General features: G+C 45.2%; 1 protein-coding gene and 2 long non-coding RNA genes across 8 annotated transcripts in view; 2 read left to right on the top strand and 1 right to left on the bottom strand.

Annotated features, from left to right (window-relative positions):
- Positions 1–22,396, bottom strand: part of LOC144770234 (syncytin-1-like) — a 328,703-nt gene that overhangs the window by 221,977 nt on the left and 84,330 nt on the right. For all 6 annotated transcript variants that reach the window (XR_013598839.1, XR_013598840.1, XR_013598838.1 and 3 more), the window contains exon 2: positions 8,340–8,514. The gene's annotated coding sequence lies outside the window, so the exon portion shown is untranslated. The remainder of the gene's footprint in view (positions 1–8,339; positions 8,515–22,396) is intronic.
- On the top strand, positions 16,807–17,482 carry LOC144767365 (uncharacterized). Its single transcript, XR_013598164.1, has 3 exons — positions 16,807–16,857; positions 16,963–17,050; positions 17,323–17,482. It is a non-coding gene; the product is annotated as an uncharacterized LOC144767365 (long non-coding RNA).
- Positions 21,138–22,197, top strand: LOC144767364 (uncharacterized). The gene is made up of 5 exons (XR_013598163.1): positions 21,138–21,224; positions 21,313–21,373; positions 21,493–21,573; positions 21,674–21,761; positions 22,034–22,197. It is a non-coding gene; the product is annotated as an uncharacterized LOC144767364 (long non-coding RNA).

Genomic DNA, 22,396 nt, shown 5'->3' with positions numbered 1-22,396 from the left:
TTTGTTTTCACCACTCCCTGGTGCCCTCGATGCGCAAGCGCGACGGCTTGTTGGGTGAGGGATGAAGGCATTACGATTCTGGGTCCCCTCAGTATGCACCCTAGACTGTCCACAGATAGTTCCTCACGGACCCTCAAGAATGCTTCCAACGCTGTTTTCGCTTGCGGTGTTCTCCTGCCCAGCGACGCCTGGAGAGCTTTCCATTCATTCGTGCGTATGGCATCCGCTACAAGCTGGGAAACTTCATCATTCCTGGTGGCTTCGATAATCATGTCCAGGCTCATGGGGAGCGGTCTGGACCTCTCGACCACTGCATTCACGTAAGACTCTGTATCCTCTGCATCCTCTTTTTCTCCTGGGGTGGCCGCCCTGGGGTGTCGTGAGAGGAAATCCGCTGGGTTGGAGGCTCCCGGTCTGAACTCCAGCAGATAGTCATATTCCTGCAGTTGCAGTATCCATTTTTCAATCCTGGGGGGTGGTTTGGAGACCGAGCCCCGGAATAGCGGAATAAGGGGCTTGTGATCCGTCGAGACAGTGAATGGGTGTCCATACACATACATGTGAAAATGCCGGCACGCCCAGTGAATCGCTATGGCTTCCCGTTCTATCTGAGAATACCTCTGTTCTGTCTCGGTGAGAGACCGACTTGCATATGCGATCGGTGCCCAGTCGTCTCCATTTTGGCGTTGCGTGAGGACGGCCCCTAGGCCGAACGGACTGGCGTCGACAGCGATGTTGGTCTGCTTGGATGGGTCGAAATAGGAGAGTGTCTTCTCCGCGGATAGAGCCGCTTTGGTGCTGCGGAATGCTTCGTCCTGCTCTTCACCCCACTGCCATGGTGTGGACGACTTCGTGAGTTCTCGGAGGGGTCGGGTGATATTGGAGAGGTCTGGGATGAAGCGGCCACAAAAGTTGACCATCCCAAGAAAGCTCCGCACTTCAGAGATGTTGGTAGGAGCGGGAGCTGCCTGTACGTCTTTGACCTTCTCCGGATCGGGAGCAATGCCTTTGTCCGAGAATGTGTATCCGAAGAAACTGATGGTGTTGCGGAGGAATTGGCATTTTTCTCGGTGCAGGGTGAGGCCCGAGTCTTTGAGTCTTCGCAGGACCCCCTTTAGCCTCTGGTGGTGTTCTTCTACCGATTGGGCGTATATTAGCAGATCGTCACTGACGTTCAGTACACCTGGGAGTCCGCTGAGTACCTCACGTATCGTATTCTGGAATACTTCTGCCGCACTTGATATGCCGAAATTGAGGCGGCGATATCGCCGTAGGCCCACATGTGTGGAGAATGTGGTGATGTACCTGGAATCAGGGTGTAGGGGCAGCTGGTGGTAACCTGAGCGAAGATCCATTTTGGAAAACCACTTGGCGCCATTGAGTTCACTCAGGATGTCGTCGATGGTGGGTGTTAGGTGACGCTCCCTCTTCACCGCTGCATTGGGCAGACGCATGTCCACGCATATGCGGACCTGTCCTGGCTGTTTGGGCTTTCTTGCTACCACAATCGGTGACACCCAGGGTGTGGGCCCTTCGACCTTCTCGATTATTCCCTGCCTCTCCAGACTTTCGAGTTCTTCTTCCACCTTCTTCCGGAGGTGGAACGCTATCCGCCGGTGTCGGAGGGCCACTGGCTGGATGGAGGGGTCAATATGCAGCGATACCTCTTTGCCTTTGAGGCATCCTATGCCTCTGAACGTGTCTTCATACTCTTCTAGAATGGCATCTAGTTCATCTTCTAGGACCGCCATGGCATAGAAGATGAGTCGCAGTTCCTCGGCTGTCCTCCCACTTAGTAGCATGCCGCTTCCTTCTTTCGTCACGTAGATGGTGGAGGGGACTTTCTTGTCCTGATGGCAGATCTCAGTTTGGAAGCACCCGACCAGTGGTATTGGGGTTTTCTGTCCGTAGGCAAACACTCGTATCTTCGCCTTACACAGCGTCGGCTTGTCACGCAGTTGATTGTACACATCTGCTGCCATCAACTCTATGGAGGCTCCCGTGTCTATGGTGGCCCTCACTTCTTGTTGGTTCACTCTTATTCGACACTTTGGGAGACGCTTCTTCTTCCTGGATGGGTGGTCGATGGCAAAGACATAGTGTATGGGGTAATCATGGACGTCATCATCCATGTCCTCGCTCTCCGGGCTGTCCCTGATGGCATTTGCTGCTTCCGGCTTTGGTTTGGATGATCGGCACACCGAGGCGAAGTGATTCATCCGCCCGCATGCGCCACACTTCTTGCCGTTTGCTGGGCAGTCTTTCGCTCTGTGAGGTGTACCTCCACAATATCCACAGTCTTTTCGCCGGTCTTGTGGCTTCTTTCCTCCGAACGGCCGTTGCTTGGGTCGGACAACATTCACTTGTTCTGCTACATTGACTTGTTCACTCTTTACCGGCCTGTGCAAAGCTGCCTTCATGTGCGACGCTCTTGCTCGCGACAGTTCCTTGGATCGGCCTAGTTTCAGGATCTCGGCAAGGGGTTTGCCATCTTCTTGGAGGATTTTGACCCTGAGATCGGACGAGTAGCAGTTTTGAATTATTTGGCCGCGTATCTCTTCTTGTTCATCCCTGAAACCACAAGTGCTGGCAAGTTCTCTAAGCCTCCCATGGAATGCATCAAGAGATTCATCGGCCTCCTGCCTGGCCTGGCGAAAAAGAAACCTCTCGTAGTCCTTGCTGGCCATGGGCTCGAAGTAGGCGTTGAGCGCCTGCAGCAGGGTGACATAGGTGTGCGGCGTGGCCTCCGTTAAGGTCTTGTAGATGCGGTGAATGTCCTTACCTCCGAGATGGAGGAGGAGCGCTCTGCGCCGGTCCCTCGCCGTCCCTGCACCTTCGAAGTAGAAATTCAGCCTTTCTGTCCAATCCTTCCATCTGGGCGCTAGAGATGCGGGCGCGCCGTCGACCACAAAGGGCTCGATAGGGGGAATGGCCGTCATTGTGGCGCGGGCAGGGCAGTTCTCTCTCGTGGGCACTCAGGGCGGACGGTCTGGGCCGGGCTGGAGGCGCCCACTGGACGGCCTGGGTGGAAGTTCCCTCTCCTGGAAGCTGCACCACCCCAGCGCAGGGTGTGCCACCACCGGCAGGTTTGGCGCCAAACAGCACGTGGCGCGGCCTATGGGCGCAGCCGGGACACCCCCTAGCAACAATCACCACGCTCACCGGGGCAGGAGGCGCCAGGAACACAGGCTGCGGGGCGCACCAGGAGCGAGCGCGACGCCACCCTTCACCAGCCAAGGGCAGGGCCTTATCTGGGGCCGTCGGGGCCGCGTGCAAGGGCCGGGCCGTCAGAGGCACCGGAGAGCCGGGCGGAGCTGCGAGGAGCACAGCGTGGGGTCAGACACCCATCGTCGCCATTGTCAGGTCGTTGTTTGACCTGGGGTCGCGCTGGTATGCAGCGCATTGCACAGAGACTCACGCGGACACACGTTGCAGTCTACGCGTGGTCCCGACTAACTCGGGACACGCCCACCTTTATTTTTATATCGTACGCGGCGTAGTACGCCGCCGCGTATGCGCACGCCTACGTGCGCTTAACAACTAGACCGCAACCGTGCGGTCTAAACATTACATAGAGCACTGCAGTATCGAACCCGTGGTCTTTAAAATGAAAATCCATCCTCTAGCTAGGTGTGCCAAGACTTCTGTTAAGTTCATCAAGTGTAAATCCCCATAAAGTGGAAAATGAAACAAGATTTTCACTGTAGGATATAACTGAATAGAAAGCTTGTGTTTTATCGATGTATTTCTTACCTGAGCTGAAAACATCTTGCCTCTTTAGGTAAAGGGCACGGTAATCCTAAAGCATTGTGTTAGCAATAATATATAAACCCTTAAAGGCTGGTGTGCTTTTAAGCATGCAGCCTGATACCACTGGGAAAGAGAAACAAATTGTGTAACATTCCGTTTGTAACGCAATTCTTTTAAATCAAAAGGATGGGGCTCACAGTTCTTAACATGCTGTTCGTGGATTTTAACTAAACGTAACCACAGAGAGTTGCACTTCAAACTTGCAGAACAAGCCCACTGAGCTCCAGGAGGGAGCGTGGAGAAAGAGTTGATGCCCAAAGCTCTTTGCTGCTGACAACACAAGGATAGAAATGAGACAAGAAGTGTGTTGAGAAGACACGCCTTACTAGAATAACGCAGCTCAGAGTCTCACGCACATTTGCAAGACAAGATGAACGCATTAAAAAGCTGCCAGCATTGCACAAAGGCAGCCGCTTGTTTAGATTTGCATTGTGCTTTCACTTTAACAATAGCTTCTGCCCCATACAGCAATCGCGGGTGGGACAGCAGCTATTGTAAAGTGAAAGCACGATGCAAAAATAAACACGCGCCGCCTTTGCCAAAGCCCCTAATAAAAAAAAGTGCTTACAGACTTACATGCCTTACTAGAATAACACAGCTCAAAGTCTCAATGTGCAGCTCTGACCAGGATCACTTTACAGCCAGCGCTCATTTTTGGGTATGTCTGGTATTTATGGGAATAAAGCGTCACCTGGGAACAGCGATGTCAATGGCTCCCAACAAGGCGCACATTTGCAAGACAAGATGCACGCATTAACAAGCTGCCGGCATTGCACAAAGGCAGCCGCTTGTTTAGATTTGCATTGTGCTTTCACTTTTACAATAGCTGCTGCCTCATACAGCAATCACAGGGGGGGGCAGCAGCTATTGTAAAGTGAAAGTGAAAGCACGATGCAAAAATAAACACGCGCCGCCTTTGCCAAAGCCCCTAATAAAAAAAAGTGCTTACAGACTTATGAAGGAGACAGTGTAACACCACAAGTAAAAGATCCAGTCCTGATGGGTGGCCACAAAAGGAGACTGGACAGTAACAATGAGGGACTAAGAAGCCAGCGTTTACCAAAGACAATGCCACCAGCCAATGAAAAATATGGGCGGGGCTTCCACTCCACTTCTAAAACATACCCTACTACAGCATGCCTCGCAGAGTGAGCAGCGCATGCGCTGCAACGCTAGGCTCGACCTAACAACACAAATCCGCCATGGCCCCGCGCATTTCGGTGCAATAGCCTTTGTCGGGTTGTTGAGGGATGAGGTGGGCAAACATGAATGCAAGGTTCCTTAAAGCCTCTTATCTATTAAATGAACGCCGTTATTGTATGTTTAGGCTTTCATTGTCTGATGGTTACTTATTCACCTACCAGTGGCCACTGGTGAGTGGATCGGTCTGGAAACTCGCAGAAATTCAAAGAACCCCTTAATGAAAGGACTTCTCCATTATATTGAGAAGATAAGGCCAACCTGAAAAGACCTAACATCAAGGGACGCTGTTAGAGATGCAATTGTGGTTTATCAAAATTTGCTAATAAACTTCTTACAGCATACAGAAAAGAAAGATATAAAACTATAAGATAAAATGGGAAATGAAATATAAAGTAAAAAGACAAAGTAAGCCATCGGCTCCACCCACAAGCCATAAAGTCCGCAGTAATGTTGGTTTGATAACATTTAACTGGGAACGTCTTCTAGAAATGAGCACCAAGTACGAATGTGAAAGATTTTGGCACAGGAACTAGCACAACACATCAGCTCTAATACACACATTTGTCATTGCTTTTATTGATTCATTTTTACATCTGATATTGTGTCAAAGTGTTGTGTCCTTATCCTGACAAATGTGAAGGGTTTTGGTTAAAGTCGCCCATATGGGGATTGTGTGCAATGGAAGAGTGTACCTTTGATATGCCCTGGTCATGTCATGGTCCCCCTGATACAACAACAGTGTTTGAGAAGAGGTGCTGACAGGAGTGTTCAAGTAGAGTATGAACAACAGGAAGGGCATGAGGGAGGCTGACTGCGTTTCAGTTCAAGAAGGCAGAGCTTGTGACGGCTCGGTTAAATACCTAGGCATCCACTTACATTGTGACAAATAACATGTAATCTGATTGAAATACAGTCAAGCTGTTAAGCCTTTGACCATTCGGGTGGAATGCTGGATACATCTCCCACTATCCATAGCGGATGTATTGCACTTTTCTAAATGCTGGTCCTCCCCCTTTTTTAGGTTTCCCCTCCACAACACTTGCACTGTGCTTGTGAAATGTCTTGTATTTATTGGATCTTAAAAGGGGGCTCTTATCAGTTGCCATCGCTGAATTACTAAATTCATTCGCTTGTGTGTGGAACTTTTTTTTGGATAACTTCCCTTGGATGCACGCATTTGTGATACTTCTACTAAAGCTTTAAGCCCCATTCACTGCCAAGATAAGATCTCTTCCTATGGAAAAGGCAGACAGCTTCTAACAGTATGCTGGAATGCTTGATTTTTATTACTTAGTTGTATAAAGCAGATGGTTTAGCCTTAGAATGTTTGTACAATTTCCTATTCATGCATCAGTACCTGTCTTTTCACTTTGAGGAATTATCGGACTAACTTTTCCAACCTAATCTGTTTGGTCATTATGATCAAATTCTAAATGATGTAATAAACATTGCATGTTAAAAATGAATTTTATATACAAGAGCTATGCTATATTATACTACGAAACAGGCAGCAACAAGTGCAGTTACCTTGCAGACAACAAGGTCATGATGTGAATGGTGCAGCAGGTGACATTCTACATACACATGCTTCGTCACTGTTACAGTCACGGACCGTTTCGTGATGCAATGCCTTCACAGCGCGTTTTGCGCGAAGCTCCTGTCTTGTCCATTGGCTTCCGAGGAGTACATGCCACTAACACTGCTGATAGACGACAGTGGCACTTATTTCGTGTCCAAGATATATCACTCATGCTTGACTTTATTGCATACCCTCGATCAAAAACCCCGCAATCATTGGGAGCGTGACCTAGGCTGTCACCCGCCTGACAAAATATGGACTGCCTGCTCTTTGCTGACACGTTCCATCTCTCCTAACCACAGACATTAACATATTCACTTCAAGTTCTTACATCGCGCATATGTCACCCCAGTAGGCCTCCAGAGATTTGATCATACCAGGACCCAAGTGCCCCAAATACTATGATGTGGAAGTAAACTTCTTGCATATGACTTGTAGGCATGTTGCACGCTATTGGAAGGAGGTCTTTTCCTGCTTGACTCATTTGGTGGAGATGTACATCGACCCGACTCTCCTTATGGCCCTACTGGATCTTCCAAAAGGCATTTGCCAGTACACAATGATGGCACACCAGGCGGGAGATTGCCCTTCACTGGGGTGACAGACACCTCCCCACCGTCAAAGACTGGCTCGCAGCCTGGCCTACTGTGACACCACCAGTGAGCTATATGCTACACTCCAGACCCCATTCTCCAGACCTAAAAACATATGGCAGCCCCTCGAAATAATTATCAGTGACAGGTTCTTCTCAACAAACTCAGAATATGGAGAACTCGCTGCACTGTCATGCAACACACGCAACCCCGCCCACCCTGCTACTCAGCCTGTTGCCCCTGCGCACCTAGAAAGATCCCACACAGCATGACCCGTACATCCTGTCCCCTTAAACGCGTGCCCTAAGCAATCTCCCTCCAGCCCCCTAGGTTCCATGACGCCTGGAAATGTTGCAAAGTATAAGACAATACCCATTCAATACAGTTCACTGTGCCACAATTGGGAAGACACAGTTCAATGATTCTGTACATAGCTGTTTTTAGTTTAATTGTTTACAAAAAATGGAATCCAACATCTGACGATGCCTTAAGAGCGTGTATTGTTTCTGTCATTGACTTTTACTGTTTTCAGTACACCACTGCAGCTGGCTGAATCTTTTTTTCCAATAACATGGACCAATATGCTGTATTTGATATACTACTGATTATGCTCTAGAACACTATTGTGATGTAATGTACGCTTTAATATGCACCATAATAAAAACATGCTTAAAAAAAAAAGAAGTCAGAACTGGTTTGAAAAGGGCATGTACGGGACTTTAGGTAAGGGCCAGGAAATCCCTATAATCATAATGCAGGCTGCTAGGCATGGTATCTAGAATTATTGTGCATGATATACAGAGAAAACAAGTGTGTGTAGGCTAATAGCACATACGTGTGAGACGGTGGAGCTGGGGGATGGGTGTGTGCTTGTCATGCATGAGGACCACATATGTGCTCAAATTCTGGTCCGGTGAATGAGAGGTGATAGCTAGAATTGGAGGGCCACAATGGTACCATTGGGTGCAGATGACAATGCCCCAGTTTGCCCCCCTAGATGGGTGTCTATTTTCAGCAAGAAGTGATGGTCATTCAATGGGTGTGGCTTAAGAATGATGGATGAAACTGGATTGCTAAACTACATTGAAAACATTTACAGTTTTGATGTGAGCCCTGATTGTACTCCCACAAGAGAAAAACTATCAGAATCTTACCTTAGCAGCCTGGCAAGAAGAACAGAATTCTGCTCCAAGTAGGCCGGAAAATTGAGCAGCTGCAACAGCCATGAGGTGAGAGAGTGGCAGGTCTAGCAGTGACTCCTATCCACAAAGGAGACATTATGTGTAACATCTGTACTGTGCATCCAACTGCAAATATTGGCCAGAACACCTAACACAGTAAAGATACAACACATTACAACCATGCACATGCATCTAATACAACAGAGCATATGCATATTTTACACTCACTGAGTAGCAACGACGCACAAACACTCAGCACAAATATTAGACGGTGCCCTGCACATTCATTCAATCCAGCTGAGGTACTCCGTATGGTTGGGTCTCCATGAACTCTCAAGAGGGCGCACAGTAAATAAAGGCTGTGCACACTTCTGGAGCTGCACTTGACACAACAAAGTAACAGACTACATCGTACCGAACACATCAGACAGAGCACAAAGCACACTTACAACACTGCTCAGATATTCCTTATAGTTGGGTTTCATCAAGCTCATAACAGTATCAACCATAAAAGTAAGTAATTAAAACCTAACCTCTGTAGGAAATCCGGATATTAGTTGTGTGGCCTACACAAGTAATAAGTCCATAATTTTCCCTTTCTGGGAACCAAGCACCCCATTGTAGCACTTGAGTCTCTCGGTAGCGAAGCAGAGCAGTCCGAGGACTATTCAGGGGAGCTGGTGTGGGCTAGTAATCACCACTCACTGGCATGCAATAATAACACTCAATAAATGATTGTCCAGTAAGTGCTTTTTCGTTAGAAAAAGGAAAAGTACATTTATTACACACAAACTACAACATATTACACATTATTTTAAAATATATACAGTAGGCAGATGGAAACTACCACAGATGATTTTGCATAATCAACTTTGACCCTCTAGAGGGTCATACAAACATATAAGGTAAGTCCTTTGGCTTGGTTAAAGGTTCAAAATTAATAAACCCTATGTTAAAGACATAATTTTATACTGTTGGGACACCCCTTTGCTGGGGCAGCTGTGCGCTGTATAAATGCTATAACATAACATAACAAACCATCTTCAATATTAATCAAGTGTGAATGCCCTTATTAATGTTAATAACGTGTGTCCACTTTCATCAGTAATCATCATCAACATTATTATATCAATAACGCATTTTAAAATGAACATAACATGAGCATGTGTGCCTTTTGTATACTTTCAAACCATGATAATGCCATTATAAACACAATGCCTAGAGGGCATCACTTTCTGATCACATAAAACAGAGCCATAGATTCAGCCAGTAAAGGGTACTTAATTACATGTATCTTCTTTACACACCCTCAGGCCACATTATATATGCCCACAGAACCAGCCCCTAGGGCACTGCACTCCCAGCTGCAGAGCAGAAGGTGGACTTGAGAGTGCTTAAAAAGTTGTTTGAAAAATCCCAGAAGGTCAAGGTTTCCCTGACCCAGCAAACATAGGGTCAGGACTTTTAATACTCCTTGGGCTGAGCTGCTCCACTTCTGCAGTCCCCATGCTCTCTTTTTAACATTGGTGGGAACTCTGCTGTCCTGGGGCCAGCAGAAGAAGAGAAGAATATGCAAATTAGGTAACCCTGGAGGGCACTATGGGGCGCTCCAGCCTGGAGCCATGAATATCAGATAATTGGCTCTCCTGCGCTGCCTCCTCTTTATGTTTTCTTTGGAGCACAGTCTTGCGCCTCCTTTTGGTTTTTGGTTGTGGGGTGCCCAGTCCCACTTGGGCTCCCTGATGCCTCCAAATCATTGGGGGCAGCCGAGGGAGCACACCCCTCGCTGCTCGGCTGACTCCTGTGAGGTCTGTACTTCCCCATGCGACTGCAGAAGCCGGAGGCTTCTAAGCGGGCAGGGATCTTTTTACTCGTGGTGGCTGCCTGCTTCGGCCTCACTGAGGCACAGGGAGCGGGGCAGAAAAACACCACCCAAGAGAGAGTCTCGCTCATATACAAGAGTTTTTAAAGGAGGGTGGAAGGTTGTAGAAGCAGAGCACCCCAGGCCAATTCTAATGTGCCATGCCATCCCTCCACCCTTGTTCCAAACCTCCTACACAGCATGCTGGGACAGTTCAAGATGGTGTCATCCAGGGGTCACTAGTCACATCTTCCGAGGGCCTCAGCTCCGCCCCGTTGCTGACATCACTGCCAGGGCTTTCTCACCAAATCTTCAAATGGAAGCCCCCTCCTGTGTTGATTCCAGAAGTCTGGGCTCCTTGCTTTGTTGAGTGGGCTTGAGCTGGCCCATCCCTGGTAAAGTGTGACAGCTCACTGATCACCCTCTTCCTCCTTAGGAGCTGAGTGAAGCACCGTTAATTTCAACCTATGTGTGGGAATGCCTTTGTTCCTGCTGCTGTTGAGAAATGTAATTGTATTGTGATAGAAGCCATTTACAGGGCGTCCCCATGCAGGGTTGCAGTTACTTTTGTAATAGCTGCTCATACCTTTGAGACATTTTATTTGTGAGTGGCATTTGAGGCTAGAGACACTGCCTCCAGGCAGTTTCAGGCTTAAAAGGCTTTTCAACCGCCTGCAAATTGTAGGGCTTAACAAGATTTGGAAATGTCTTTAACTTACCAGGACACCAGAACTGGTTTGCTGGTCAGTTGCTACATACGCAAAGGACTGTTCGCCTAGGACACCAGAGGATTGAAGGGGCTACATCGCCAGTCTTGGCTGTTTTAATGCCCATTCCCCCTCCCAACATCTTGGTACCCACTGAGGTGAAAGGAGCTTTAAATTACACAGTTGCCTTAGGAGATTTGTACAGTTTGTATTACGTACCATGTATTTTAGACTTGCTTTTGCCGCGGGACCAGCAGCTCTGGCAATGGTACAACTCAGTAGACAGACTATTAACACTATCATGGGAAAAGTGCCCACAAAGCGTGAATAAGTTCCCTTATGGGTTTCTCTCAAGACCAAACAGTTAGAAGGGCTCTAACAAGACAAGCATAGAAAATTGACTATGTGTCTACCTTTTGAGATGATGCCAACCGAAGAAGAATGCAGAAGCATGTTTGCATGCATCTACACCAGCATACATGGCACACCTTCATTGGCAGTTCTCCCTGAGGTACTGAAACAAGTACAGAATGAGCATGGAGCAACACTGGCTCTAGACTTAGGAATTAAGTTATTGGGGAACTTTTCTCCAGTTTCCTAAATCATCCTGAGCAACATTAAGGAATACGATTTGGTTCTGGCCATTCGCCAGAGACTGGAAGCTGTTCCAGTTCTCGTTTGTGAACTGGAACTACCAAAAATAACTGTGGAAGTATACACCTCCAGTTCAATATACCTTAGGTTCATGAGCCATTAAGGCACGCTTAACGCCTACAAGTGAAGCTGAGGGTTCTGTTAAAAAGAGATCTACAACAGAGGGCAGGAAGAAACAGAGGGATAGAGTGCAAAGACGGACTGGATCACCCACATCTCGGTAATCTGGTAGAGGTGGCTATAATTGAAGGAACCGTGAGAATTTTTTTTTAAACGGAACGGTATCACTATTTTGATATGCACTCATCATGTTCTTTCTAATACACTGGCGGTAAACGAGCAGAGAGAGGGAGTCGATCTTGGGCAACCTAAGAAAGGAGGAGTATTGTGGTAAAGGTGAAACAGAATGAGAGGCTCATGTCAGCATGAAGGGTGAAGAGAAAGGATTGGACTCTAAGAAGCAGGACCTTCTAAGAAACATGCCAATCCAACTACAGATTCTCCTGCAAAACAGGACAGCTTCTAGACAGTGCTGAAGAAGTCATGATAGTACAACAGACACTTCAGAGGTTTCTAATGGTGTATCTAACTGATGGGTTTATACAAGTTGAAGCTCCAGATGGACATTTAAATCCTACTGATAGGGTCCATGATTTAGAATTACAAATTGAAGGGGAAATATGTCACACCATTAAAGCTGCCTTCTGGGCACATGTATCTGAAGATTATGACATTATATTAGCTGAAGAAGACTGGCCTCTTTATTAGGGTAGCGCCCCGGGAGAAGGAAGTAATGAGAGAAGCTATTTCTCCCATAGTACCTGAAGACATCAGAGACATCTACACTAGCAAATGGTGTTATAAGACATGCTGCGGTCGTATACAGAAGCTGGTGGGATAAACATTCTATTCCACATGTCATTCCCTTATGCAAGCGCAAGCACAACACACCCTAAAGCCAGAAGCAAAGCGTGATATTAAAGCAATAATAGATCAGTTGCAACAGCAGGGCATTTTAACGCCTTGCATTTCATCAATGACCAAGCACCTTTTTCCTGTCTCCAAACCTGACGGGATCCTATTGAGTAGTTTTAGACTATCGGAATTTAAATGCATGTATAAGAGCGTCTGCTATGCAAAATGCACAAAGCACAGGTTTAATGATGAATACGGTGCTGAAAAAACACAAAATAACCATAGGCTTCTCTAATGGGTTTTCAGTACAAATATAGCATCGGAGAGCGAGTATTTAACCACCTTTAGTTTTGACAGTGAGCAGTTTTCGCTTAGATGTTTGCATATGGGCTATATGAACAGTCCTGGCTTATTCTCAGCATGCATTATGGAGATCCTACACCCAGATCTCGAGGTATTGTCATACATTCATTTCATCTATCTTACAGATGGCGACTTGGATGTACACCTAACCAGGGTGGACAAAGTTGTAACAATATTAACATTAAATGGTTACAGAATTAAATAAATAAAAAAAAGATTGCTTACCTTACAATGACCTTCCTCTGATACAAGTTATTCAATGAGGGCAATGGTCTGGCTTCTGATTCTCTCAGAACTGTGCTACTTTGCAGCCTCCAAACACACTCCAAAAGTAGCAATCCCTCCGCGGATTCCTTCATTTTGGACAAACTTATTTGCTGCATTATGCTGAGAATGAAACCCGTGTATGTCATGATTTCTCCCAAGTTTTCATCAAAACAGTGGACAAGCAGGAACCCTGATATCCTGCGTGCTCTGCAGGCAGATAAGTTAGAGACTAAATATTTACAAACTAGCGACAGGAAGAATAACCTAGCTCTTCGAATTATACCAAGTCACTACAGTTATACTTATGTGAGCTACAATGAGAGGGACCCTGTTCCTACTGCATACAATTCACGCTTGTATTCTCCAGCTGGAGCATGTTTTGCTTCCACTGAAAAAATTCTTGCAACTGTGCAAACGGCTATCTTGAAGGAGGAAACTAATGATTGGGGTTTTTCCATACCTGTGCTATAGGCAGACAACAAGCAAGCATGCCTAATGCTCGTATCCTAAATCTGAGGTAAGGGAAGAAGTGCAGTGTGTGAGAAGTTGGCCTGGCATATGCTGTCCACTAGTTCTAGGGGGCACCTTGCACCAGTCCAACCAACCTTTATTGATGATAGGTTTAAGACAACCTTTATTGAAAGCTATCCTAGTGGTAGCTATGGAGAGCAGCCTTCAGCCTAAGTCTTGAAGGAGTGTAAAGCAGCTTGGTTTACCAGATTATAAACTCTTGAATGTCTAAATGAAAGGAGAACCACACAAGGTATATATAATATATATATATATTTATTACTAAATACTCTCTAGTAATCCCTTTATGAGATTACAGAGCAAAGTACCCAATTAAAATTCTATAGAACTTTGGTAAATAGCACAATATACACTAAGGCCCCCGGGGGGAACCAAACCATATATTAAGAAAGTGGATTAAGAACCACGACTTGACTAGACACAAAGCCTAGAGCCTGTAGAATCGCTGGGGCCACAAGGAACCACCCAAGTTAGTGACACAGGGGACCCTCGGGGGACACGTGCAGTGTGAGAACACAGGCAGCGAGCGCCATTAGCTTCTATGAGGAAAGTCACGGTTGGAATTTTAAAGATAAAGGACACTTAGGAGAGGACTTTGAGCAAACCCCTTTAGACTTAAGGGGTTCTAGGGCCAACACCCACGGGAGCACCAGAGTACTCGAGTTACCTTACCCAGGGAAGCCGGGTGCATAGGTGTCAAATGGTGTCGGGAATCGTCGTTGATTTCAATGGTGATCTGCTGCAAAGTGCTGCTGCCATGGGAAAGAAAAGTGTCCAGTGTGATCCAAGCCTGGAAATAAGATGTGAAGAACCTGAAAGCAGAGGGGACAGAGTCTGGGTCACTTACCAGTGACCAGGGGTTCGGTAGACGAATGCCCACCGATGTCGGGGGTTTCAGGTGCGAAGAGGAGAAGCTTGACTCTGCATCCACGAGGACCAGGAGGAGTCGACGATGACCAGTAGCTGGATTCGAGCTGTCCCACAAAGGATGTCGAGTGCTGCGGCGTTGTTGCTCGGATTGAACACAACAAGCCTTGGCAACAGCAACCCATGCAGAAAGAGAAAAGATGCTTTGGCGGGGACTAGCAAGGTCCAGGGGACTCCCTAAGCGATGGGGAGTCAGGGCACATCTGGAGCAACTAGGGAAGCTCACGGAGAGTTAAAGTTACCTTCTCAGGGACCCACCAGTCAAATGACCAGGGATCGCGAAGGTACCTCGAACAAACACACAAAGGGCCGGCTCACGGAACACTCATGGAGTGTAGGCCGGCAATGTTCAGTGGAAATGCTGCTCGGGGTCTGGGCTACAAGTAACCCAATGCAAAGCCTCAGGGATTGTCGAGAAGCTAATGCACTTGCAAATGTGCACGGAGTCCAGGGGTTCCTGCTCCACGGTACCCACAATGGCTATGGGTTTCTGCTTTGCTGGGGACTTGGGTCATCCTCTGGGTAGTCTGGAAACCCACCTCCTGGGTGGCAAATACTTCGGAGTCCGGCGGGAGATTCAGAGATGCAAACCGGTCAGGTGCGTCTTTGGTGCCTGCCATGCAGGGGAGTAACTATTTTACTCCAAGTGAGATCCTTCAGTCATCTAGCACCTCGTAGATCGTCGAAGCTCCAGGATTCAGTGTCAGAGTTTAATCCAGGAGTAATCTAAAATCCTATTGCTAGGGGTTCCTATCTTATACCCAAGGAAGAGGTGGGACACACTCGGAGGACCCACCTATGGGAGGGTTTGGAAAGAGGGGTGGCTACACCCATTTCCTTTGTCCAGTTTCGCGCCAGAGCAGGGGCTGGTAGCCCCTGCAACCGGTTTGAACTGGGCTATGCACAGGGACACCAAATGTGCCCCCAGTGCTGACTTCAAAGCACTCTTGGAGTGCACCCACCCAGCCCCAATACACTAACGCCTGTCTGGGAGGTGGTGACACCTCCCTGTGACAGGAAACCCATTGTCCAGGCCTCCCCTGCCGGAGTTTCGTCCAGCAGCAGGAGGCCAGACATGTGTCTGTGGCATCCATTTTGTGATGCCAGGGTGCTTTTAAACTGGTACCGGGTGTACAGGTGTGGACATGTCTCTCTCTCTAGAAGGGTGGAATCATACCCCGGCCGCCAGGACTGGTGGGGGGTATGATGCCAAAGTGTTTGACACCAAACACAACATGTTTCCTTGCAGCCATTCCAAAGTTAGCATTTACCGCGAGGTTATAATGCACTTAAGATTATATGGTCTGGCTGCTTCACAGAACAGCCCCGGAGAATGGATTCCGAAGGCTGCAGAGGGGCCCTGCTCAGGCATGGGCACCCTCTCACACAAAACCCAGCATCCTGCCTTCAGGATTGATAAGGCCTACCATAGGGGTGACTGATAGGTTTATATGTGTAGTGATATAAGGTAGATATAGGGTACCCATATCTAAGTAAGGGGCGCATACACCACCTTACACAGGCTGCTGTACTAGACCTGTGGTGTCATTTTGGAAGGCTGCCCAGGGGTGCCATAAAACATGCTGCAGCCCCTGGTAGGCCCCTGGGTATATAGGATTATATACTGGGGACTTATAAGGGTACCTCAGTAACCAAACTGGAGTGTACATGGAATCTTTTTAAAAGAGAGAGCAGATAGGCTGGGGCCCTGAGTATCAGGATCCCAGACAAACTAAGTCAAAAACCATCAAAACACCAGGAAACAAGCATTTGCAATGCAATAGGTCTCGCATTTGCGAGAGTTTGAACAATTGGCATTGTGAATGATAATAAAAATTAGTAATGGGAGAGGCACTCCAATTTTTACAATGATTAATTACTGCCTTGTCCTGTTCTCTAAGCGTGCGAAATGCCCAGGTATTTATTTGTATTGTTGTTTTTAGGCAGAATGAATCACGTAATGGTATGCGAGCACATTTCAGTCTTGTTGTTCCCTTCGTTTCAGATAATTGTTTCAGGAAGGAGGTCGAGATAAGGTTTCTTGTTACCGTCGGATTATCATTAAGGTCAGTTTGAGAGCATGTCAGCGCGGTATCACGGCACTGGTCTCTTAATGGGAAGAGTGTGCTTTAAAATTAACACGTTGAAGCTGCGTCTAAACCAGGGTTCATTCTGTCTCCTTCAGGTCGGGTGTATTCGTTGTTTCCAAGCAACTGTCATTACATTCCGTTTGCCAAGTTCTTGGAGATCACAACTAAAGCTTTTTGTGAGTGCGCTTTCTTATGATATGATTTTAACCCACGCGTTCAGCATCATTTTTCACCCGCTTTTCATGCGGGTGTATTTATCCATGTCTCTTCGTTTTTTTCAGCACATAATTACGAAGCCCTGATTCACCTCGTTATTATCCATATCATCTTATAGAATCCCCACACTTTGGCACATCATAGGCTAAACAAGTGAGTCACTTCATATTACAGGGTCGTGAAATTATCTTTATGTGATCGGATGCATTTGCTAATGTGTTTTGTCAAAGTGGCATTTCTGTATATTTTCAGTTTGCTTATGTATACTCAACAACCAAGGTTCTTCAGAGTTTTTTTAAGAATAATTTTTTATACTTCATTAATTGCAAGTTTATACATGTTTATAATTCAATGTGGCACACCGAACCACTGTATGATGACAGACTATTACATTAAGCGACAATCAGATTTATGTCTCGTTTCAGGTACTGCCCCCGACGAAGGGCCGCGTGGCCCGAAATGCATTGGGCATGATAACTTGTGGCCATAAATTGTAAGGTGAAAATAATGTAGATGTGAATATAACATCAAGTTTCAATGAATTTTTCACAACCAACATGAGAGTTCGTAAATATAATTGCACTGATAATACAATTCAATATGACTGAAATTACAGTTGGTGTTGTTTTCATTTTTTGAACTTCACAAGTAAATTGTTTAAAGTGATTATTTAACCCAAAAGGGTAGTAGCTACAGTGCGCAGAGGGCAAGCTGTTCAGCTTGTTTCTTTCATGTCTAGTTTTTCCTGACGCAGTATGGGCATTGCGTCCTCCTCTGCAGCACGCTTAGAGAACAGGACAAGGCAGTAATTAATCATTGTAAAAATTGGAGTGCCTCTCCCATTACTAATTTTTATTTTGTTCCCTGTCCACAGGGAGTGAGCACCCACCATAAACATGTCGTTTGAAACCATCACAGGTCTCACAGAGAATCGAGCTGAAACTTTAGCCTTCACAAATGATCAAGCGTCTGAAATATACTCCCTGATTGACGACATTCGGTCTTTCACTGTGCAGGGGAGCAGTTTGCCACAACAATTGAAACAGCTTGAATTTTTAACTAAGAGACGTTTAAATCAACGCCTTCATGCATCCACACTTGTGCAGTATCATCGATCAAAGAGAATCCCAAGAGGATTAAGAATGCCTATAAAACCCATGTTATTCCGTTTTCACTTGAAGAAAGACTTTATGGACCGCTGGTACGCAGTTTTGAATAAATGTTCTTTGGACTTGATTCTACTGTTGATTGAGGAATTATCTGTAGTCATCAAAGAGATCACAGAAGAAATCACAATCATCGAATCAGACCTTGAGACCAGAATGGATGCGGAAGATTGGTCAAAATTTCTTGAGGAAATGAATGCAAGAATGGATAAACACACAAAAGAGATTCAGGAAGGGAAACTTAGGAAATATAAACGAGACACTCTGGACTACAAACTAAATGAAGTGTATACTTGGGCGGAGGTGTACGCCCAAAGGAGAACCTTTGTCAAACGAACCACCAACACTTCATCACAAGAGAGTGTGGCCTCAGAGGGGGAAACTAATATTAACAGAGCACCACCTAAGGTAGTTGAAAGAACCCCTGACAGCAGGGATACAACAGTAGTGGAAGCAGCTTCTTCGTCCAAAACGTCTTTTTCCGCCCAGGACGCAGATGTCACACAACCACCAGGAAAGACAAAAGGAAAACAAGGAGAGGCAAAGGAGGTGGTAAAACCGAATCTGAGGAGCACCAAACAAACTTAGTGATTAACATCTCTTCACAAGAGCTGACTAAACAACAAACCAGAGTCCTCAACAAAGGTTTAAATTTCGTACCTACCTACCAAACGAATTCCTTGGAAACTGAAGTGGATTTTTTTAAATTCATGAGGATTTTGCGACTCAAATATTTCTTTTCAACTCTACCTGATCCAACACCAGACATTGATCCTCCTGAATATGTTGAGTTCAAATCAAAATCAACCTTCCAAGCACCAACAACGCATAAAATCCTAGATGCATTTGAGAATCTTGTGCTCAAAGACTTAAAATCAATCAACACGAAGAAAAACTGTCGGTTGAACTTTTCAAAACACGACAAAATGATCCTCAAAGAATTGGCGGAAGACCCCAGGATACACATCCAACAAGCTGACAAGGGCGGCGCAATTGTCGTCATGGATCAAATATTCTATGATTCCAAAGTTTCCGAACATGTATCTGACATCAACACTTATCTCAAATTGGATCAGGATCCAATCAAAGAATTACAGACCACCTTGGAAAGTATCTTAGAACGAGCAGAAAACATGAAATGGATCAGCAAGAAAACCCGCCAATTCTTAACAGTTTCTTTCCCAAAACAACCGGGAATCTACATGTTACCTAAAGTCCATAAGGATCTTTCGAACCCACCATTCCGTCCCATTGTCACCGGGTGCGGCACCATTTTCGAGCCTCTGGGTCAATACTTGGATCAGTTTTTACAACCGTTTGTCCAAAGTTGGTACTCCTATACAAAGGACACTACTCATTTTTTGAAAAAACTTACGGACATACAGGTAATTTCAAGTGTATGGATTTGTACGTTAGATGTCAAGGCTCTCTACACCTCTATCCCACATTCTGAGGGTATAGAGGCGGTGGAATGGGCCCTGTTGAAACAAGATGAGATACCGGCAGAAAAAAAATTTTTGTTAGAACTTTTGCATTTATGTTTACACCACAGTTACTTCAGGTGGAAGGGAGATTTTTATTTGCAGAACAAGGGTACCTCTATGGGTTTTTCTGGAGCGCCGGCGTACGCCAATACTTACATGGCAAGGTATGAAGACATGTTTCTAAGGAATGACAAAGAATGGACAGACAATACAATTTTATATTGTCGTTATATCGACGATGTATTCTTGATTTGGCAAGATACCATAGAAAAGCTGGAACAAAAGATTGTTCTTATGAATTCGTATGATGAGAATATCCAATTTACCTGTAACATACAACAAAAACAGATTGCATTTCTGGATGTACTGGTGAGAGTAGAGGAGAACACAATACAAACGGAAGTATATCACAAGGCGACTGATAAAAACACGGCCCTAATGTATAACAGTTTCCATTCTAGGAATCTCATCAACAATTTACCTTATTCTATGATGCTACGAGCCAAAAGAATCTGTTCACAAACAGAAACATTTCAAAGCAATCTGAACATCATCAAAGCAAAATACGCATCAAAGAGATATCCTCTCACTGTGTTAGAAACAGCTAAGGATAAGACTGAAAAATTACCCCGTGATTCTCTACTTATCCCGACAGTGAAAAAACAACAACATCGGCAGGTATTTGTCTCTAAATACTCCACTAGTTCTAATGAGATCAAAAAGAGTATTACAACACATTGGGAATTACTGAGGCATGAAACTGACTTCAAAGGGTTGTTCCGTGACAAGCCTATTTTTGCCTATAAACGCTCAAGAAACATAAAAGAAATGTTAAAGTGTCAGTCCAGGATTCCATCCAAAACTTACAAGGGCATGAAAAAATGCCAAAATTGCGTGCACTGCAACAATGTTATCGTGACTGACTGTGTGAAGCATCCTCACACAGGAGAAACAATCCCGGTTAGGATCAGTGCAGACTGCAATACAGCTAATGTTATATATGCCATCAAGTGCCCATGTGGACTGTTGTATATAGGCAAGACTGAAAGAAAGATCAAAATCCGCATTTCTGAACACAAAAGCACTATCAGAAACAAGAATCCTAAGAGCAGTCTAGCCTTACACTGGGAGAACCATAGACACACTATTGCACAGGTGAAATTCCAGATCCTCGAAATGGTCACCCCATCACCGGGTAAATGTCTCACTAAGACTCTTCTACAGAGGGAAATCTTCTGGATTCGAAGATTACAGACACAAGATCCCCAAGGGATAAATGATCGAGTGGACCTTACTTGTTATTTATGATCAACTGCACAACCACTGTATGCAGGAGGACAGCTAATAGCAAAACTAAATGCATTGATACATAATTTTTTATTATTTATTTACGTTTTGCCAAAGGTGACATTACTGTCATGCATTTGTAACTAAGTTTTCCTATGACCCTGTTAACATGTACACTTTCCCACTACAAAATGGTGCTTTTATAGGCTTTTCATTATTGACTCCGGAGCTTGCCCTTGGCTCTGTGTTTCTATAGTTTTTTTTCACAGTCCGTCCTTTATTTTTATCACTTTAGAGCACGTCATTTAATGGCGCCGCGTCGCGTCATGGAAACTAGATTGTATGGTGATAGCAGTTTGGCTCCGTAGAAGCATTCGTCGAAATGCCCAGGTATTTATTTGTATTGTTGTTTTTAGGCAGAATGAATCACGTAATGGTATGCGAGCACATTTCAGTCTTGTTGTTCCCTTCGTTTCAGATAATTGTTTCAGGAAGGAGGTCGAGATAAGGTTTCTTGTTACCGTCGGATTATCATTAAGGTCAGTTTGAGAGCATGTCAGCGCGGTATCACGGCACTGGTCTCTTAATGGGAAGAGTGTGCTTTAAAATTAACACGTTGAAGCTGCGTCTAAACCAGGGTTCATTCTGTCTCCTTCAGGTCGGGTGTATTCGTTGTTTCCAAGCAAACGTCATTACATTCCGTTTGCCAAGTTCTTGGAGATCACAACTAAAGCTTTTTGTGAGTGCGCTTTCTTATGATTTTAACCCACGCGTTCAGCATCATTTTTCACCGGCTTTTCATGCGGGTGTATTTATCCATGTCTCTTCGTTTTTTTCAGCACATAATTACGAAGCCCTGATTCACCTCGTTATTATCCATATCATCTTATAGAATCCCCACACTTTGGCACATCATAGGCTAAACAAGTGAGTCACTTCATATTACAGGGTCGTGAAATTATCTTTATGTGATCGGATGCATTTGCTAATGTGTTTTGTCAAAGTGGCATTTCTGTATATTTTCAGTTTGCTTATGTATACTCAACAACCAAGGTTCTTCAGAGTTTTTTTAAGAATAATTTTTTATACTTCATTAATTGCAAGTTTATACATGTTTATAATTCAATGTGGCACACCGAACCACTGTATGATGACAGACTATTACATTAAGCGACAATCAGATTTATGTCTCGTTTCAGGTACTGCCCCCGACGAAGGGCCGCGTGGCCCGAAATGCATTGGGCATGATAACTTGTGGCCATAAATTGTAAGGTGAAAATAATGTAGATGTGAATATAACATCAAGTTTCAATGAATTTTTCACAACCAACATGAGAGTTCGTAAATATAATTGCACTGATAATACAATTCAATATGACTGAAATTACAGTTGGTGTTGTTTTCATTTTTTGAACTTCACAAGTAAATTGTTTAAAGTGATCATTTAACCCAAAAGGGTAGTAGCTACAGTGCGCAGAGGGCAAGCTGTTCAGCTTGTTTCCTTCATTGTGAATGATAATGCCATTTATTTATATGTTGGTTTTCAAAACAGATATAAAAAG

Source organism: Lissotriton helveticus, chromosome 7, assembly GCF_964261635.1.
Source record: "Lissotriton helveticus chromosome 7, aLisHel1.1, whole genome shotgun sequence".
Lineage (NCBI taxonomy): Eukaryota > Metazoa > Chordata > Amphibia > Caudata > Salamandridae > Lissotriton > Lissotriton helveticus.
The sequence above is the reverse complement of the archived record's forward strand: the minus strand, read 5'-3'. Positions and strand labels throughout refer to the sequence as shown.